This window comes from Pristiophorus japonicus, chromosome 4 (genome assembly GCF_044704955.1).
Source record: "Pristiophorus japonicus isolate sPriJap1 chromosome 4, sPriJap1.hap1, whole genome shotgun sequence".
Classification (NCBI taxonomy): domain Eukaryota; kingdom Metazoa; phylum Chordata; class Chondrichthyes; family Pristiophoridae; genus Pristiophorus; species Pristiophorus japonicus.
The window spans coordinates 7,100,750-7,118,816 of NC_091980.1; positions in this window are offsets into that span (position 1 = coordinate 7,100,750).

Sequence of the window (18,067 nt, forward strand, 5' to 3'; positions counted from 1 at the left end):
AAGGAGATAAGGAAAAGTGGAGGGCAGAGAGATCAAAGACAAAAATCAAAAAGGGCCACATTACAACATAATTCTAAAAGGACAAATATTGTGAAAAAAAACAAGCCTGAAAGCTCTGTGTCTCAATGCGAGGAGCAGTGTAATAAGGTGGATGAATTAACTGTGCAGTTAGCTGTTAACGGATATGATTTAATTGGGATTACGGAGACATGGCTCCAGGGTAACCAAGGCTTGGAACTCAATATCCAGGGCTATTCAATATTCAGGAAGGATAGACAGAAAGGAAAAGGAGGTGGGGTAGCGTTGCTGGTTAAAGAGGAGATTAACGCAATAGTAAGGATGGATATTAGCTTGGATAATGTGGAATCTGTGTGGGTAGAGCTGTAGAACACCAAAGGGCAGAAAACGCCAGTGGGAGATATACAGACCACCAAACCGTAGTAGTGAGTTTGGGGATGGCATCGAACAGGAAATTAGGGATGCGTGCAATAAAGGTACAGCAGTTATCATGGGTGACTTTAATAAGCATATAGATTGGGCAAGCCAAACTGGTAGCAATACGGTGGAGGAGGATTTCATTGACTGTATAAGGGATGGTTTTATAGACCAACACGTCGAGGAACTAACTAGAGAGCTGGCCATCCTAGACTGGGTGATGTGTAATGAGAGAGGATTAATTAGCAATCTTGTTTTGCGAGGCCCCTTGGGGAAGAGTGACCATAATATGGTAGAATTCTTCATTAAGATGGAGAGTGACACAGTTAATTCAAAGAATGGAGTCCTGAACTTAAAAAAAGGTAACTTCGACGGTATAAGACGTGAATTGGCTAGGATAGACTGGCGAATGATACTTAAAGGGTTGAAGGTGGATAGACAATGGCAGACATTTAAAGATCACATGGATGAACTTCAAAAATTGTACATCCCTATCTGGCGTAAAAAATAAAATGGGGAAGGTGGCTCAACCGTGGCTAACAAGGGAAATTAGGGATAGTGTTAAATCCAAGGAAGAGGCATATAAATTGGCCAGAAAAAGCAACAAACCTGAGGACTGGGAGAAATTTAGAATTCAGCAGTGGAGGACAAAGGGTTTAATTAGGAGGGGGAAAATAGAGTATGAGAGTAAGCTTTCAGGGAACATAAAAACTGACTGCAAAAGCTTCTATAGATATGTGAAGTGAAAAAGGTTAGTGAAGACAAATGTAGGTCCCTTGCAGTTAGAATCAGTGAATTTATAATGGGGAACAAAGAAATGGCGGACCAATTGAACAAATACTTTGGTTCCGTCTTCACTAAGGAAGACACAAATAACCTTCCGGAAGTACTAGGGGACCGAGGGTCTAACGAGAAGGAGGAACTGAATGAAATCCTTATTAGTCAGGAAATTGTGTTAGGGAAATTGATGGGACTGAAGTTCGATAAATCCCCGGGGCCCGATAGTTTGCATCCCAGTGTACTTAAGGAAGTGGCCCTAGAAATAGTCGATGCATTGGTGATCATTTTCCAAAATTCTATAGACTCTGGATAAGTTCCTATGGACTGGAGCTTAGCTAATGTAACACCACTTTTTTGAAAAAGGAGGGAGAGAGAAAACGGAATTATAGACCGGTTAGCCTGACATTGGTAGTGGGGAAAATGTTGGAATCAATTATTAAAGATGAAATAGCAGCGCCTTTGGAAAGCAGTGACAGGATTGGTCCAAGACAGCATGGATTTATGAAAAGGAAATCATGCTTGATAAATCTAGAATTTTTTGAGGATGTAACTAGTAGAGTGGACAAGGGAGAACCAGTGGATGTGGTGTATTCGGACTTTCAAAAGGTCCCACACAAGAGATTAGTGTGCAAGCACGTGGTATTGGAGGTAATGTATTGACGTGGTTAGAGAACTGGTTGGCAGACAGGAAATAAAGAGTAGGAATAAATGGGTCCTTTTCAGAATGGCAGGCAGTGACTAGTGAGGTACAGCAAGGTTCAGTGCTGGGACCCCAGCTTTTTACAATATACATTAATGATTTAGACGAAGGAATTGTATGTAATATCTCCAAGTTTGCAGATGACAATAAGCTGGGTGGCAGCGTGAACTGTGAGGAGGATGCTAAGAGACTGCAGAGTGACTTGGACAGGTTAGGTGAGTGGGCAAAAGCATGGCAGATGCAGTATAATGTAGATAAATGTGAGGTTATCCATTTTGGTGGCAAAAACAGTAAGACAGAATATTATCTGAATGGTGACTGATTTGGAAAAGGGGAGGTGCAACGAGACCTGGGTGTCATGGTACATCAGTCATTGAAAGTTGGCATGCAGGTACAGCAGGCGGTGAAGAAGGTAAATGGCATGCTGGCCTTCATAGCAAGGGGATTTGAGTATAGGAGCAGGGAGATCTTACTGCACTTGCACAGGGCCTTGGTGAGGCCACACCTTGAATATTGTGTTCAGTTTTGGTCTCCTAATCTGAGGAAGGACGTTCTTGCTATTGAGGGAGTGCAGCGAAGGTTCACCAGACTGATTCCCGGGATGGCAGAACTGACATATGAAGAAAGACTGGATCGACCAGGCTTATATTCACTGGAATTTAGAAGAATGAGAGGGGATCTCATAGAAACATATAAAATTCTGATAGGACTGGACAGGTTAGATGCAGGAAGAATGTTCCCGATGTTGGGGAAGTCCAGAACCAGGGGTCACAGTCTAAGGATAAGGGGCAAGCCATTTAGGACCGAGATGAGGAGAAACTTCTTCACTCAGAGAATTGTGAACCTGTGGAATTCTCTACCACAGAAAGTTGTTGATGCCAGTTCGTTAGATATATTCAAAAGGGAGTTAAATGTGACCCTTAAGGCTAAAGGGATCAAGGGGTACGGAGAGAAAGCAGGAATGGGGTACTGAAGTTGCAAAAATGTTCAGCCATGATCATATTGAATGGTGGTGCAGGCTCGAAGGGCCAAATGGCCTACTCCTGCACCTATTTTCTATGTTTCTATGTTTCTATGCACAAGTACCCCCAGGTCCTGCTATACTGCAGCACTCTGCAATCTTTGTCCATGTAAATAATTACTTGCTCTTTAATTTTTTTCTGCCAAAGTGCATGACCTCATACTTGCCAACATTTCTAGCCTGTCTATGTCCTTTTGCAGATTTTTTGTGTCCTCCTCACACATTGCTTTTCCTCCCACCTTTGTATCGTCAGCAAGCTTGGCTACGTTACACTGAGTCCCTTTTTCCAAGTCGTTAATTTAGATGATAAATAGTTGGGGTCCTAGCACTGATCCCTGTGGCACCCCACTAGTTACTGTTTGCCAACCCGAGAATGAACCATTTATCCCGACTCTCTGTTTTCTGTTAGATAGCCAATCCTCTATCCATGCTAACATATTACCCCCAACACCGTGAACTTTTATCTTGTGCAGTAACCTTTTATGTGACACCTTGTCAAATGCCTTCTGGAAGTCCAAATACACCACATCCACTGGTTCCCCTTTATCCACCCTGTTCCTCAAAGAATTCCAGCAATGAGGAAAACTTTTTTTACACAGCGAGTGGTTAGGATCTGGAATGCGCTGCCTGAAAGGGTGGAGGAGGCAGATTCAATCATGGCTTTCAAAAGGGAGTTGGGCATGTACCTGAAAGAAAAAAATATTTGCAGGGCTATGGGCAAAGAGCGGGGGAGTGGGACTGGCTGAGGTGCTCTTGCAGAGAGCCAGCATGGGCTCGATGGGCCGAATGGCCTGTGCTATAACCAGTCTATGGTTCCATACGATCGCTTGAGCCTGTTCCACCATTCAATGGGATCATGGCTGATCTTCTACCTTGACACTTTCTCACCCAATCCCTTGATTACCTTAGTGCCCAAAAATCTATCATTCTCCGACTTGAATATACTCAATGACTGAGTCTCCACAGCCCTCTGGGGCAGAGAATTCCAAAGATTTACCACCCTCTGAGTGAAGAAATTTCTCCTCATCTCAGTCCTAAATGGCTGACCCCTTATTATACAAGTTTGGTCTCCGTATTTACCGAAGGATACACTTGTATTGGAAGCTGTATAGAGAAGGTTCACTAAGTTGATTCCGGAATTTACCAAAATTTACCCAGCAGATTGGAAAACTGCAAATGTAACACCCCTATTTTAAAATTTAAAACATTTTAAAAAGGAGGCAGACAAAAAGCAGGAAACTACAGACCAGTTAGCCTAACATCAGTGGTTGGGAAGATGTTGGAGTCCATTATTAAAGAAGCAGTAGCAGGACATTTGGAAAAGCAAAATTCGGTCAGGCAGAGTCAGCATGGATTTACGAAGGGGAAGTCATGTTTGACAAATTTGCTAGAATGCTTTGAGGATGTAATGAACAGGGTGGATAAAGGGGAACCAGTGGATGTAGTGTATTTCATTCTCTGGTTGGCAATCAGTAACCAGTGGGGTGCTGCAGGGATCAGTGCTGGGACCCCAACTATTTACAATCTATATGAACGACTTGGAGAAAGGGACCGAGTGTAACGTAGCCAAGTTTGTCGACGATATAAAGATGAGAGGAAAAGCAATGTGTGAGGAGGACACACAAAATCTGCAAAAGGACATAGACAGGCTAAGTGAGTGGGCAAAAATTTGGCAGATGGAAAGTGTGAGGTCATGCACTTTGGCAGAAAAAAAATCAAAGCGCATGTTATTATTTAAATGGAGAAAGATTGCAAAGTGCCGCAGTACAGCGGGACCTGGAGGTACTTGTGCATGAAACACAAAAGATTAGTATGCAGGTACAGCAAGTGATCAGGAAGGCCAATGGAATCTTGGCCTTTATTGCAAAGGGGATGGAGTATAAAAGCAGGGAAGTTTTGCTACAGTTGTACAGGGTATTGGTGAGGCCACACCTGGAATACTGCGTGAAATTTTGGTTTCCATATTTACGAAAGGATATACGTGCTTTGGAGGCAGTTCAGAGAAGGTTCACTAGGTTGATTCCGGGGATGAGGGGGTTGACTTATGAGGAAAGGTTGAGTAGGTTGGGCCTCTACTCATTGGAATTCAGAAGAATGAGAGGTGATCTTATCGAAAAGTTTCAGATTATGGGGGGACTTGACAAGGTGGATGAAGAGAGGATGTTTCCACTGATGGGGGAGTCTAGAACTAGAGGGCATAATCTTAGAATAAGGGGCCGCCTATTTAAAACTGAGATGAGGAGAAATTTCTTCTCTCAGTTGGTTGTGGATCTGTGGAATTCGCTGCCTCAGAGAGCTGTGGAAGCTGGGACATTGAATAAATTTAAGACAGAAATAGACAGTTTCTTCAACGATAAGGGAATAAGGGGTTATGGGGAGCGGGCAGGGAGGTGGACCTGAATCCATGATCGGATCAGCCACGATCGTATTAAATGGCGGAGCAGGCTCGAGGGGCCATATGGCCTGCTCCTATTTCTTATGTTCTTATGAGGAGGTTGACTTATGAGGATAAGTTGAGTAGTTTGGGCCGCTACTCATGAGAGGTGATCTTAATGAAACTTATGAGATAATGAAGTGGCTCAACAAGGTGGATGCAGAGAGGATATTTCCATTGATAGTAGAAACTAAAACTCGGTGACATAGTCTTAAAATAACGGGCCGCTCATTTAAAACTGAGATGAGGAGGAATTTTTTCTCTCAAAGGGTTGTAAATCTATGGAATTCTCTGTGGAGAGCTGTGGAGGCTGGGTCATTGAATATATTTAAGGCAGAGATAGACAGATTTTTGAGCGGTAAGGGAGTCAAGAGTTATGGGGAGCGGGCAGGGAAGCGGAGCTGAGCCCAAGATCAGATCAGCCATGATATTGAAGGCTCGAGGGGCCAAATGGCTTAATCCTGCTCCTATTTCTTATGTTCTTATGTTCTGAGACTGTGACCCCTGGTTCCAGACTCCCCAGCCAAGGGAAGCAGCCTCTCAGCATCTGTCAGAAATTTCCTCCAATGAAATATTGGAGAAACCCAAGCCATTGTCTAGCTGTTCTCCATTCTCTCACTCCAATACAGGGGTTGGTTTTGGTCCACAATGCCTCAGGCAGTAAACTGGCGGTAAACTATGCACCTGTGAGTATGCTCACAGGTGTTGTGGAGCTGTTACATTGTGAGTTCACAAGACTCAATAAAACCCCAGCCAGTTGGATTCAGGAGATCCATGATGAGGTATGCTGTTGTGAGCCTAGTGGATGAACTGGTAATGTGTAGTGTGATTGTTAAACCTTTTGCTAATAAACCAACTAGTTCTTAATAGCAATGTGTTGCTATGAATTCTTAAGCAAAGAACCCATGAAGCAAATATATTACATCGGCCAAGCGGGTCACCTGCCCTTTACAGAAAATGATGAAATCACTGGAATAAATATCAGGCAGATTCTATCAATAGAAGAAAGAGTTGCATTTATATAGCGCCTTTCAAGGCCTCAGAACATCCCAAAGTGCTTTACAACTAATCAAGTACTTTTTGAAGTGAAGTCACTGATGTAATGTTTGCGCACAGCAAGCTCCCACAAACAACAATGTGATAATGACCGGATAATCCGTTTTTAGTACAAAAGCAAAATGCTGCGGATGCTGGAAATCTGAAATAAAAACAGAAAATACTGGAAATACTCAGCGGGTCAGGCAGCATCTGTGGGGAGAGAAACAGAGTTAACATTTCAGGTCGATGACCCTTCGTCAGAACTCGGAAAAGGTTAGAGATGTAACAGATTTTTAAGCAAGTGCAGGGGCAGGGAGAAGTGGGAAGGGGTGTGAACAACAAAAGGGAAGGAATGATAGGGTGGAAGGCAGGAGAGATTAGAGAGACAAAAGGGATGATGACGTGAGGCAGAAGGAGATGGTAATGGGGCAAGTTAAGAAACAAAAGATGAGTCTCGAGAGAGTATAAATGGAGATGGCGGAATCATCAACAGTTGCCGTGGGAAAGAGAGAGAAACCGGGGCATAAAATTAGATATCTGTTTTGGTGATGTTGTTTGAGGGATAAACATTGGCCCAGGACACTGAGGAGAACTCACCGGTTCTTCTTCTAAATAGTGGCCATGGGATCTTTTAACATCCACCCGAGAGAGCAGATGGGGCCTCAGTTTAACGTCTCCTCCGAAAGACCTTGGGGGCTACTCAACCAGTTAGGCCTCGTTGTTCTTCCGATTGGCTGGAAAAGTCATTCCCCTTTCTCCGCAGTGAGTTAGTCAAAACCACTTTCGTAACCTGGGAATTATCGAGGGGAACTGTGCGAATTATCTCATTCAATTATACCCTTCGGTCCTAGCACGGGAAGTCCCTGCCTGCCCTGGGCTTGCACTTAGTCATCCAGTGATCACATCACATTCCATCAAACTGAAACTCTGCACAGCTAGGTAAATTGTTCTGCTAAGAGCATACTGCCACCTGCGACATAATCGGACAAAAATAGGAGCCTGAATGCTTGGTCAAAGGGTTTTAAGGAGGCTCTTAAAGGTGGCGTGGGAAGCAGAGAGGCGGAGACGTTGAGGGAGGGAATTTTGGCGTTTGCAGCCTTGGCAGCTGAAGACACGGCCGCCAATGGTGGGGCAATGTGCGGGGAAGGATACGCAAGGGGTCAGGAACATGGATTACTAGGAGGGATCTCTGCCCGATTTCCCAGACCCTTGTCACACATTCCATGTTGGGTGGACTGATTCCGCTCACTTAAACACATAGATCTAGGCTGACACTCCCAGTGCGGTGCTGAGGGAGCGTTGCACTGTCGGAGGGGCAGTACTGAGGGAGTGCTGCACTGTCAGCAGGACAGTACTGAGGCAGTGCTGCACTGTCGGAGGGACAGGGCTAAGGGAGCGCCGCACTGTCGGAAGGGCAGTACTGAGGGAGTGCTGCATTATCGGAGGGGCAGTACTGAGGGAGTGCTGCATTGTCGGAGGGGCAGTGCTGAGGGAGTGCAGCACTGTCGGAGGGGCACTACAGAGGAAGCGCCGCACTGTGGGAGGGGCAGTACTGAGGGAGCGCTGCATTGTTGGAGGGGCAGTACTGAGGGAGCGCTGCATTGTCGGAGGTACAGTACTGAGGGTGTGCTGCATTGTCGGAGGGGCAGTGCTGAGGGAGTGCTGCACTGTCGGAGGGACAGTATTGAGGGAGTGCTGCGTGTTGGAGGGACAGTACTGAGGGAGCGCCACACTATCAGAGGTGCAGTACTGAGGGAGTGCTGCACTGTCGGAGCGGCAATGCTGAGGGAGTGCCACACTATCAGAGGGACAGTACTGAGGGAGTGCTGCATTGTCGGAGGGGCAGTGCTGAGGGAGTGCTGCACTGTCGGAGGGGCAGTGCTGAGGGAGTGCTGCACTGTCGGAGCTGCCGTCTTTCGGATGAGACATTAAACCGAGGCCCCTCAGCTCTCTCAGGTGGCATAAAAGATCTCATGGCACTATTTTGAAGACGAGCAGGGGAGTTATCCCCAGTGTCCTGGGACCAATATTTATCCCTCAATCAACATCACTAAAACAGAATATGTGGTCATTATCACAATTCTGTGTGTGGGAGCTTGCTGTGCACAAATTGCTGCTGCATTTCCCACATTACAACAGTGACGGCACTCCAAAAGTACTTCATTGGCTGTAAAACCCTTTAAGATGTCTGGTGGTCGAGAAAGATGCTCCCTTACGCTGTGCCCCCTGACCCAGGGCCCCGCTGCCCAATGTTACTGACTGAGGCGCAAACTGTTCCCGGGCGCTAACTTTCCCGCCCCGCCGCCATTATCGCCCCAAAATCATCAGCGCCGAAAATCCAGCCCACATGTGTTTAAAGAAAATGGGAAAAAAAAGTTTTTTAATGCCCCAGTGATTATTTCGCCAACCAGTGTCCAGGAGATTAATCTTCAATTCTTGGAGACGTCAGGCCAGTCCTGGAGGTTTGGCGACCCCCTACACAGTTATGGTTGGATTTTGGCGACTTTAGCAGACAATATTCGACTAGATTTTGTTTAGAGCTCAACATTTAAACACAACCCAGTCTCGCGGAGACCCATGTGATCTAATCCACTGTGGATTTCACGATTTCCTGCCGGAAAGTCACACGAGTTTTATTCAGCCTTCTGGATGGAAGGCCAAAGCCGCAACAACAAGGTCTATTTATATAGCACCTTTAATGCAGTGAAACATCCCAAGAAGCTTCACAGGGGTATTATGCAATAAAAATCTCACATCGAGCCACATAAGGAGAAATTAGCGCAGGAAGCTTGGTCAAAGAGGTCGGTTTTAAGCAGCGTCTTAAAGGAGGAAAGAGAGGTCGAGAGGCGGAGAGGTTTAGGGAGCGAGTTCCAGAGCTTGGGGCCCAGGCAGCTGAAGGCACAATGGTGCAGCAACTAAAATCTTAATTGAGGTGTATAAAATTATGAAGGGGCTAGATATAGTGGATAGGGACGATCTATTTCCCTTAGCAGAGAGGCAGCTGAAGGCACGGTATAATCCCTGATTATAATTGAGTGATTATAATCAGGGATGCTCAAGAGGGCGGAATTAGAGGAGTGCAGACATCTCGGGGAGCGGGGGGCAGGGGGCGGCTGCAGGAGGTTACAGAGATAGGGATGTGTTATGTATTCATGTTTGGGGGTCACCAGACACCAGAGGGCGCCGTGGGCGGAGGTCATGTGGCATGTGTGCGTGGTCACCTGTATGTAAGCTGGGTGTCTTTGTCACGTTGGCATTCTTGGGCTGGAATAAAGATGGATCAGGTTGGACCTGTGTGAGTTTACAGTAACCAGACTCTTGAGTCATTACTATTGGCGACGAGGTAATTTAAGAACCTTCACATGCACAATGGGCTCTGTTGAAATCCTGGAGAGATTCGTGGAGGGCGAGGATCGGACGGATTTTGTCGGCCGCCTGGATCAATATTTTGTGGCCAACGGCATGGAGACAGAGGCCTCCGCAGTTAGGCGCAGGGCAGTTCTCCTCACCGTTTGTGGTCCGAAAATTGACGGCCTCATGAAGAATCTTCTCTCGCCTGTACGTCCGCCGGAAAAAGGGTACGAGGAATTGTGTACTTTGGTGGGTCACCATCTGAAGCCAAAAGAGGGGATCATCATATCACGCTACCGTTTCTACACACATGTTCGTGCTGAGGGCCACGACATGTCGGGGTTTGTCGCCGACCTGCGACACCTTGCTGAGCCGTGTAAGTTCAGGAACATGCCGGAAGACATGCTGCGTGATGTCTTCGTTATAGGCATCAGCCATGATGTGATCCTCAGGAAGCTGTTGGCCGCAGAGACGCTGGATTTGAAAATTTGATAATTTGAGGCAGATATCATCGACGAGTTGGAGTTCCGCGGCAAGTACTGTAAACAAGATGGCGTCGTCTTCGGGCAGAGCTGCTTACGTGAAACCTGCCGCTGCTCAGAGCCCGCCAACTGGTTCAATCCAGATTTCACCCTGTTGGTGTTGTGGGGGCAATCATCGGCCTCATCAGTGTCGGTTTAGACAATACTCATACAATGGATGTTCGAAAGTAGGGCATCTTCACAGGATGTGTCCACAACAGAGCAAGCGTGGTGCGGCTCACCACGTGGGGTTGATGAGGACCAGTTCAGTGATGGGCCGGATACACAACCCGAGGAGGAAGTGAATGGACTGTATTCGTTCCTGAGCAAGAGCCGGCCGCTAGTCGTTAATGTGAAGCTGAATGGCGTGCCTGTATCAATGGAGCTGGACACGGGTGCGAGCCAGTCGATAATGAGCCAAAGGACATTCGACAAGCTGTGGGACACTCAGGCTGCAAAACCAAAGCTGAGTCCAGTCAATGCCAGCTTTCTTAGACTAAGGATCTCATATCAGTGCTCGGCAGTGCAGCACCGAGGTATCATATGACCGTGTGGTTCATGAGCTACCATTATGGATCATCCCAGGTAATGGTCCAATGCTGTTCGGCAGGAATTGGCTCGAGAAGATCAAGCTGATCTGGAACGATGTCAAGATGTTGTCCTCAGTGGATGATACTTCGTGTGCTCAAATATTGAAGAAGTTTCCTTCTTTGTTTGAACTGGTCATTGGCAATTTTACGTGAGCCAAGGTGCAGATTCACCTGGACTCCAATGCAAGGCCTGTCTATCGCAAAGCTCGGTCTGTTCTGTACGTGATGAGGGAGAAGGTTGAAACTGAGCTTGACAGACTCCAGCGTGAAGGGATCATATCACCGGTCGAGTTTAACGAGTGGGCCAGTCCTATTGTTCCTGTGTTGAAGAGTGATGGCACTGTTAGGATTTGTGGAGACTACAAGGTTACGATTAACCGACTTTCAAAACAGGATCAGTATCTGTTACCGTGGGTTGATGACCTGTTCGCCATGCTAGCTGGTGGAAAGTTGTTCACGAAACTGGATCTGACATCGACTTATATGACCCAGGAGCTTGTCGGCACTTCGAAGAAACTCACCTGCATCAACACCCACAAAGGACTGTTCGTCTACAACAGGTGTCCTTTTGGGATTCGTTCGGCTGCAGCCATATTTCAGAGGAATATGGAGAGTTTACTGAAGTCTGTTCCTAGAACTGTCATGTTTCAAGATGATGTTCTGGTCACAGGTCGTGACACTGCTGAACATCTGAACAATCTTGAAGAAGTCCTACAGCGTCTGGACAAAGTGGGACTCAAGTTGAAATGCTCGAAGTGTGTATTCATGGCACCTGAAGTCGAATTGCTTGGGAGGAAGATTGCTGCTGATGGCATCAGGCTCACTGATTCGAAAACCGAGGCCATCAAAAATGCACCCAGGCCTCAGAATGTGACAGAGCTGCATTCGTTTGTTGGGCTACTCAACTACTTTGGTAATTTCTTACCGAGATTGAGCACTTTACTAGAGCCACTACATGTGTTACTAAGAAAAGGTGACAACTGGGTCTGGGTGCGTCTCAAGATAGAACCTTTGAGAAAGCTAAGAATCTGCTCTGTTCAAACAAGTTGCTTGTTCGTTATGATCCGCGTAAGCGTCTTGTATTGGCCTGTGATGCTTCATCATATGGAGCTGGCTGCGTACTCCAACAAGCAAATGAATCAGGTAAGCTACAACCTGTTGCATATGCTTCGAGAAGTCTGTCTAAAGCGGAAAGTGCTTACAGTATGGTAGAGAAAGAAGCTTTGGCCTGTGTGTATGGGATAAAAAAATGCACCAGAACCTGTTTGGTCTTCGCTTTGAACTAGAAACGGATCACAAGTCACTCATTTCATTGTTTGCGGAAAACAAAGGTATTAATACCAATGCATCGTCCCACATTCAAAGGTGGGCGCTGACATTGTCTGCCTATGATTATGTCATCCGTCATAGACCTGGCACTGAGAATTGTGCCGATGCACTGAGTCGTCTGCCCTTTGTTAGCGCGAATGTTTTCCTGCAAGAATCACTCGACACTCTGGGTCGGTTCCAACGCCAAAACGGCCTCTGGTCCAACTCCACCGAACAAAGAAATTAATCGATATTTATATGTTTTACAATAATTCATTACAGTTACTCAGCCCACTTCGGCTGGACACAATCCAATCATAACGATTATAGATTACATATAGGTTTCTTTAACCCAATAGAATTCCCCTGATACCTCAGGGGCTGTATGTTCGGTTCTTGTCAGCTCGGGCTGATTAATGACCTCTTTATGTGAGGTAGGCCCCCCTTATCTCTGTTCCTCGGGGCTCTGCTGTGTGAAGTCCTTGATTAAGAACATTCCATACCAGGTACTATAATGGTTCGTTATAGTTATCTTGCATCAAGCGGATGATCCAAGGCATTCCCGGTAGTGGGCCTCACTAGGTCATTGCTCAGTCAACCTCAGTCGACAGTTCATTGCTTGACTAACTGAGTTCCCATCATGCTTGGGCAGCCATTTTATATGTGGCCACTTTAAACCTATATAAGTTTAGATATATTTAGCAGGTGCCTAATGCCTAGTGTTTTGATATATTCAGCAGGTGCCTAATGCCTACAACACCCTTACCCACAACTGAGATGGAGACGCCTCAACCTGCAGATCTACTGTTAGTAATGGATGCTTTTGAGAGTGAAGGAACTCCTGTCACTGCTCAACAAGTTAGGATCTGGACCAGCCATGACCCTATTTTATCGGTTGTGAAAAGGTGTGTACTCAGTGGTGATTGGTCTGCCATACCTATAGATGCGTGAGGAGACCAAACCTTACAACTATCGCAAGGATGAGCTATCAGACTGTTTACTGTGGGGTCATCGTGTAATCATGCCTAAGAAAGGTAGAGAAAAATTTGTACGTGAACTTCATAGCACTCATCCTGGTATTGTCATGATGAAGTCCATTGCTAGGTCTCATGTATGGTGGCCTGGAATTGACTTTGATCAGGAATCATGCGTGCATCAGTGCAATACTTGCATGCAGATAAGTAAAGTACCAGCGGAATCTCCGCTGAGTCTTTGGTCATGGCCATCCAAACCATGGTCGAGGATCCACATTGATTTTGTGGGCCCGTTTCTAGGAAAGATGTTTTTTGTTGTAGTAGATGCATATTCTAAGTGTATAGAATGTTTTATTATGTCATCCAGCACGTCTACAGCTACCATTGAGAGCCTTCGTATCATGTTTGCTACTCATGGTTTGCCTGACATTGTTGTGAGCGACAACGGATTTTGCTTCACAAGTCTTGAGTTCCAGGAGCTCCATGAAACCCAATGGCATCAGACATGTGAGATCAGCTCCATTCAAGCCTGCTTCTAACGGTCAAGCAGAGCGTGCCGTTCAAACGATCCAAGCAAAATATGAAACGTGTAACTCAGGGCTCACTGCAGAGACAGTTGACATGTATATTGCTCAGTTACAGGACAAGACCTCATACGCTTACTGGGGTTCCTCCTGCTGAACTACTGATGAAGAGAAATCTCAGGCTTTCTCTTGTTCATCCTGATTTGAATGATCGTGTTGAAAACAGACGTCAAAGTCAGCAATGATGTCATGATCGTGTTGCCGTGTCATGTGACATCTCGGTCAACGATCCGGTTTATGTACTGAACTATGGTCAAGGTCCAAAGTGGATCGCCGGCAGTGTTACAGCCAAGGAGGGTAACAGAGTGTTTATTGTCGTGCTCAAGAATGGGCAAACATGCAGGAAACACCTTGACCAGGTTAAACTGCGGCACACGGGTGAACTGGAACCGAGTGAGGAAGATGCAGTCAGTGACCAACCGACCATTGTTCACTCATCAGAGGACTCTGCTGACATTACTGACTCTGAACCTTCAGTCTCTGATGTGGTCATGATCACTCCCGTCAGATCGGCTACTCAGCCCTCAGTCTCAACGGACTCAGAACCCTCACCCAGAGCCAAAGTTGAACTGAGACGACCAACTCGTGAGAGGAAAGCCCCAGACCGTCTTAATTTGTAAAAAGACTGTTGTTAAGATTTTAAAAGGGGGATGTTGTTATGAATTAATGCTTGGGGGGGGTCACCAGACACCAGAGGGCGCTACGGTCGGAGGTCATCGGGCTGTACGTATGTGGCATGTGAGCTTGGTCACCTGTATATAAGCTGGGTGTCTTTGTCACGCTGGCACTCTCGGGCTGGAATAAAGATAGATCAGGTTGCACCCGAGTGAGTTTGCAGTAACCAAACTCTTAAGTCATTACACGATGGGACGAGGGCCATGGAGGGATTTGAAAACCAGGATGAGAATTTTTAAATCGGGGTGATGCTTAACCGGGAGCCAATGTATGTCAGCGAGCACAGGGGGTGATGGGCGAACGGGACTTGGTGCGAGTTAGGTGTCGGGCAGCTGAGTTTTGGATGACCTCAGGTTTACGTTGGGTAGAATGTGGGAGACCAGCCAGGGGTGCTTTGGAATGGTCAAATCTAGAGGTAACAAAGGCACGGATGAGGGCTTCAGCAACGGATGAGCTGAGGCAAAGGCCGGAGACAGACAATGTTAAGGAGGTGGAAATAGGCAATCTTAGTTATGCCGCAGATATGTGGTCGGGAGCTCATTTCAGGGTCAAATCTGGGCACCAAGCTCCTTCTTTAAGGAAGCAGATGGGAGGGGGAGAGCGATGATTTAACCTGTGATTTAAACTCAGGCCTGAGCGAGGGGGGGGGTTGGGGGAGGGGAGATGGTGTGCCAACGAGAGTCAATAAAGAACATAAGAACATAAGAATTAGGAACAGGAGTAGGCCATCTAGCCCCTCGAGCCTGCTCCGCCATTCAACAAGATCATGGCTGATCTGGCCGTGGACTCAGCTCCACTTACCCGCCCGCTCCCCGTAACCCTTAATTCCCTTATTGGTTAAAAATTTATCTATCTGTGACTGGAATACATTCAATGAGCTAGGCCTCAACTGCTTCCCTGGGCAGAGAATTCCACAGATTCACAACCCTCTGGGAGAAGAAATTCCTTCTCAACTCGGGTTTTAAATTGACTCCCCCGTATTTTGAGGCTGTGCCCCCCTAGAGGTCCAAACAGGTAGCTTTGTTGTTTTTACATTCCTTTGTGACATATTCGTGAGGCCCGGGAATTAAAGTCTCCCAAAGCTTGTTATTTGGCCCAAAAACCGGCCTGGAGTTAAAATCGGGATCAGTGAGAAACATGGGCTGTAGAGGGATTAGATACAGTGGTTAGGAAGGAGCTATTTCCCTTAGCAGAGAGGCAGCTGAAGACACGGCCACCAATGGCTGAGCGATTATAATCAGGGATGCTCAGGAGGGGAGTGGCAAGGCCATGGTGAGATTTGTAAGATATGGGACTTATGTCCGTGACCACAACAAGCCACGCTGGGCACAGGCATATTGTAAATAAGCACATCAGATTTTATTAAGTGGTTTACATCTAGTTCAAAGACAAGGCGACAGTCGGCAGTCAGTTCCTCGGAACCCTGACGGAGGCCCACTGAGTGAGTGTGGTGCGGACTCTTGCTGTGCTCTGTTGTCTGTAGTCCTCTTCCAGTCTTCCTCTGTCTTCGCGCTGCCTTCAGTGTTCAATCGCTGCTTCTCTTCTACCTTTTGTTCCACAAAAACACTCACATGACAGCCTGCAGCTGGCTTTCACCTGCCATTTCAAAACGTTTGCTATTAATTTCTAGCCTTCGCACTTCAACACCTTGGGCCAGAAATTGATGCCCACTGTCGCCCGCTGCCACCGACATACCTCCCCGGGCTCCGCCCAGTGCCAGTTTCGGTCTGGAGCGGGAGGGAGAGCCGGCGGGAACTGCCCGCCGGCGTCAGCGGACGGCCGAGTGGAGTAAGTGAGCCCCTGCCCACCGAGATGCCAGATTGGTGCGGCCGGGAGTCGGCGGGCGAACGGGGGTGGACCGCTGCCAGGAGGCCGGTCTGTCCCCGACGCTGGGCACGAAGAAAAGGCGAGTGAACATTTTTACATGTTTTTTTTCTTTGCGGGGACTTACCCGGGTGGAGGGTCTCCCGATGTTTTTTCTGTTTTATTTTTGATGCTTTTTTCTTTCCGTCTCCGTGGGCCCGACACCATCCTCGGCGGCAGTTGGGCGGCAAGCGCCTCTGCCGCCGAGATTGGGAGCTCCCCGCCGTCTGCCGCCCAGATTGGCGGCGTGCATCGTCCATTTACCGCCCGCCAACCTTCGAGGGACCTTGTTGATGAAAACCCCACCCAAAGTACTGTCTGGTTCCTCGCCGGCCATCGGCGGTCCTTTGGGTGGTACTGGGGCAGGCGGGGGCCTTTCATCAAGTTCGGGCCCCTGACCTGGTATTTTTGCCGACTGAGTACTCTCCTCTAAGAAACATAGAAACAGAGAAAATAGGTGCAGGAGTAGGCCATTCGGCCCTTCGAGCCTGCACCACCAATTCAATATGACCATGGCTGATCATGAAAGAACTTTTACATAAGCAATCTTGCATTATTTACGTTTGGTCTGTAGCTTTAGCGATGAGAACTGCGTTGTGGACCTCTGTTTTATTTCGTGGCTAATTAATGTCCTGGCCTTGACCATCCTGGCTCCAACATAACAACGCTCCTTTAGCAGCTATAATGGTTAACATAATATTGGCTCAATTTACCATCATGCTTTGCTTCCCTGCCTTTACCATGGTTAGCTAAGCTTACACGCATTTTAGTTCATTTTATCCTGCAATAATTAAACACAAGCATTATTAAAACACTATCGCAACGTGCAGGTAAATTTCATCTTACAAAGGCTAACAGAATGTTGGCCTTTGTCTCGAGGGGGTTGGAATACAGAGGGGAGGAAGTGATGTCACAGCTGCACAGAGCCTCGCTCAGATCCCCATCCGGAGTAACTGCGCTCCGTTCTGGGCACTGCCGCTCAAGGAGGATATATTGGCCTCGGAGAGAGGACAGGTTTTTACAGGGTTAAATTACGAGGGCAGGCTCCATAAAGTATTCCCCTAAATTTAGATGGTTGGGCTGATGTAACCGAGCTGTTTAAAATAATAAAGCGATTCCATAGGGTAGATAGAAACTATTACTTTGTGTGAAGAGGGTTGGGGCGATGATGCAGCCCTGTTTGACCCCGGTCCAGACGTGAATTGGGTCTGTGATGGATCCGTTGGTAAGGATCACGGCCTGCATGTCATCGTGGAGCAGGCGGAGGATGGTGACGAACTTTTGGGGGCATCCGAAATGGAGGAGGACTGTGTCAAAGAAGGTCCTGCATCTATTTTCTATGTTTGTATGAAAGAAAGAAAGGAAGGAATGAAGGCAGGCAGGAAAGAAAGGGAAAGGAAAAGAAAGAAAGGAAGAAAGAAAGAAAGAAAGAAAGAAGAATGGATGGATGGATGTGAATTTATTTGGAGCCTTTCATGACCTCAGGATGTCCCAAAGCGCATTACAACCAACAATGTACTTTTGGAGTGTAGTCCCTGTTGTAATGTGGTAACACAAAAGCCATTTGCGCACAGCAAGCTCCCACAAACAGCAATATGATCATGACCAGATAATCTGTTTTTATTATCTCGATTGAGTGATAAATATTGTCCAGGACACCGGGGAGAACTCCCCTGCTCTTCTTCGAAATACTGCCATGGGATACTGCCATGGTTCCACCTGAGAGAGCAGACGGGGCCTCGGTTTAACGTCTCATCCAAAAGACGGCACCTCGGACAGTGCAGCACTCCCTC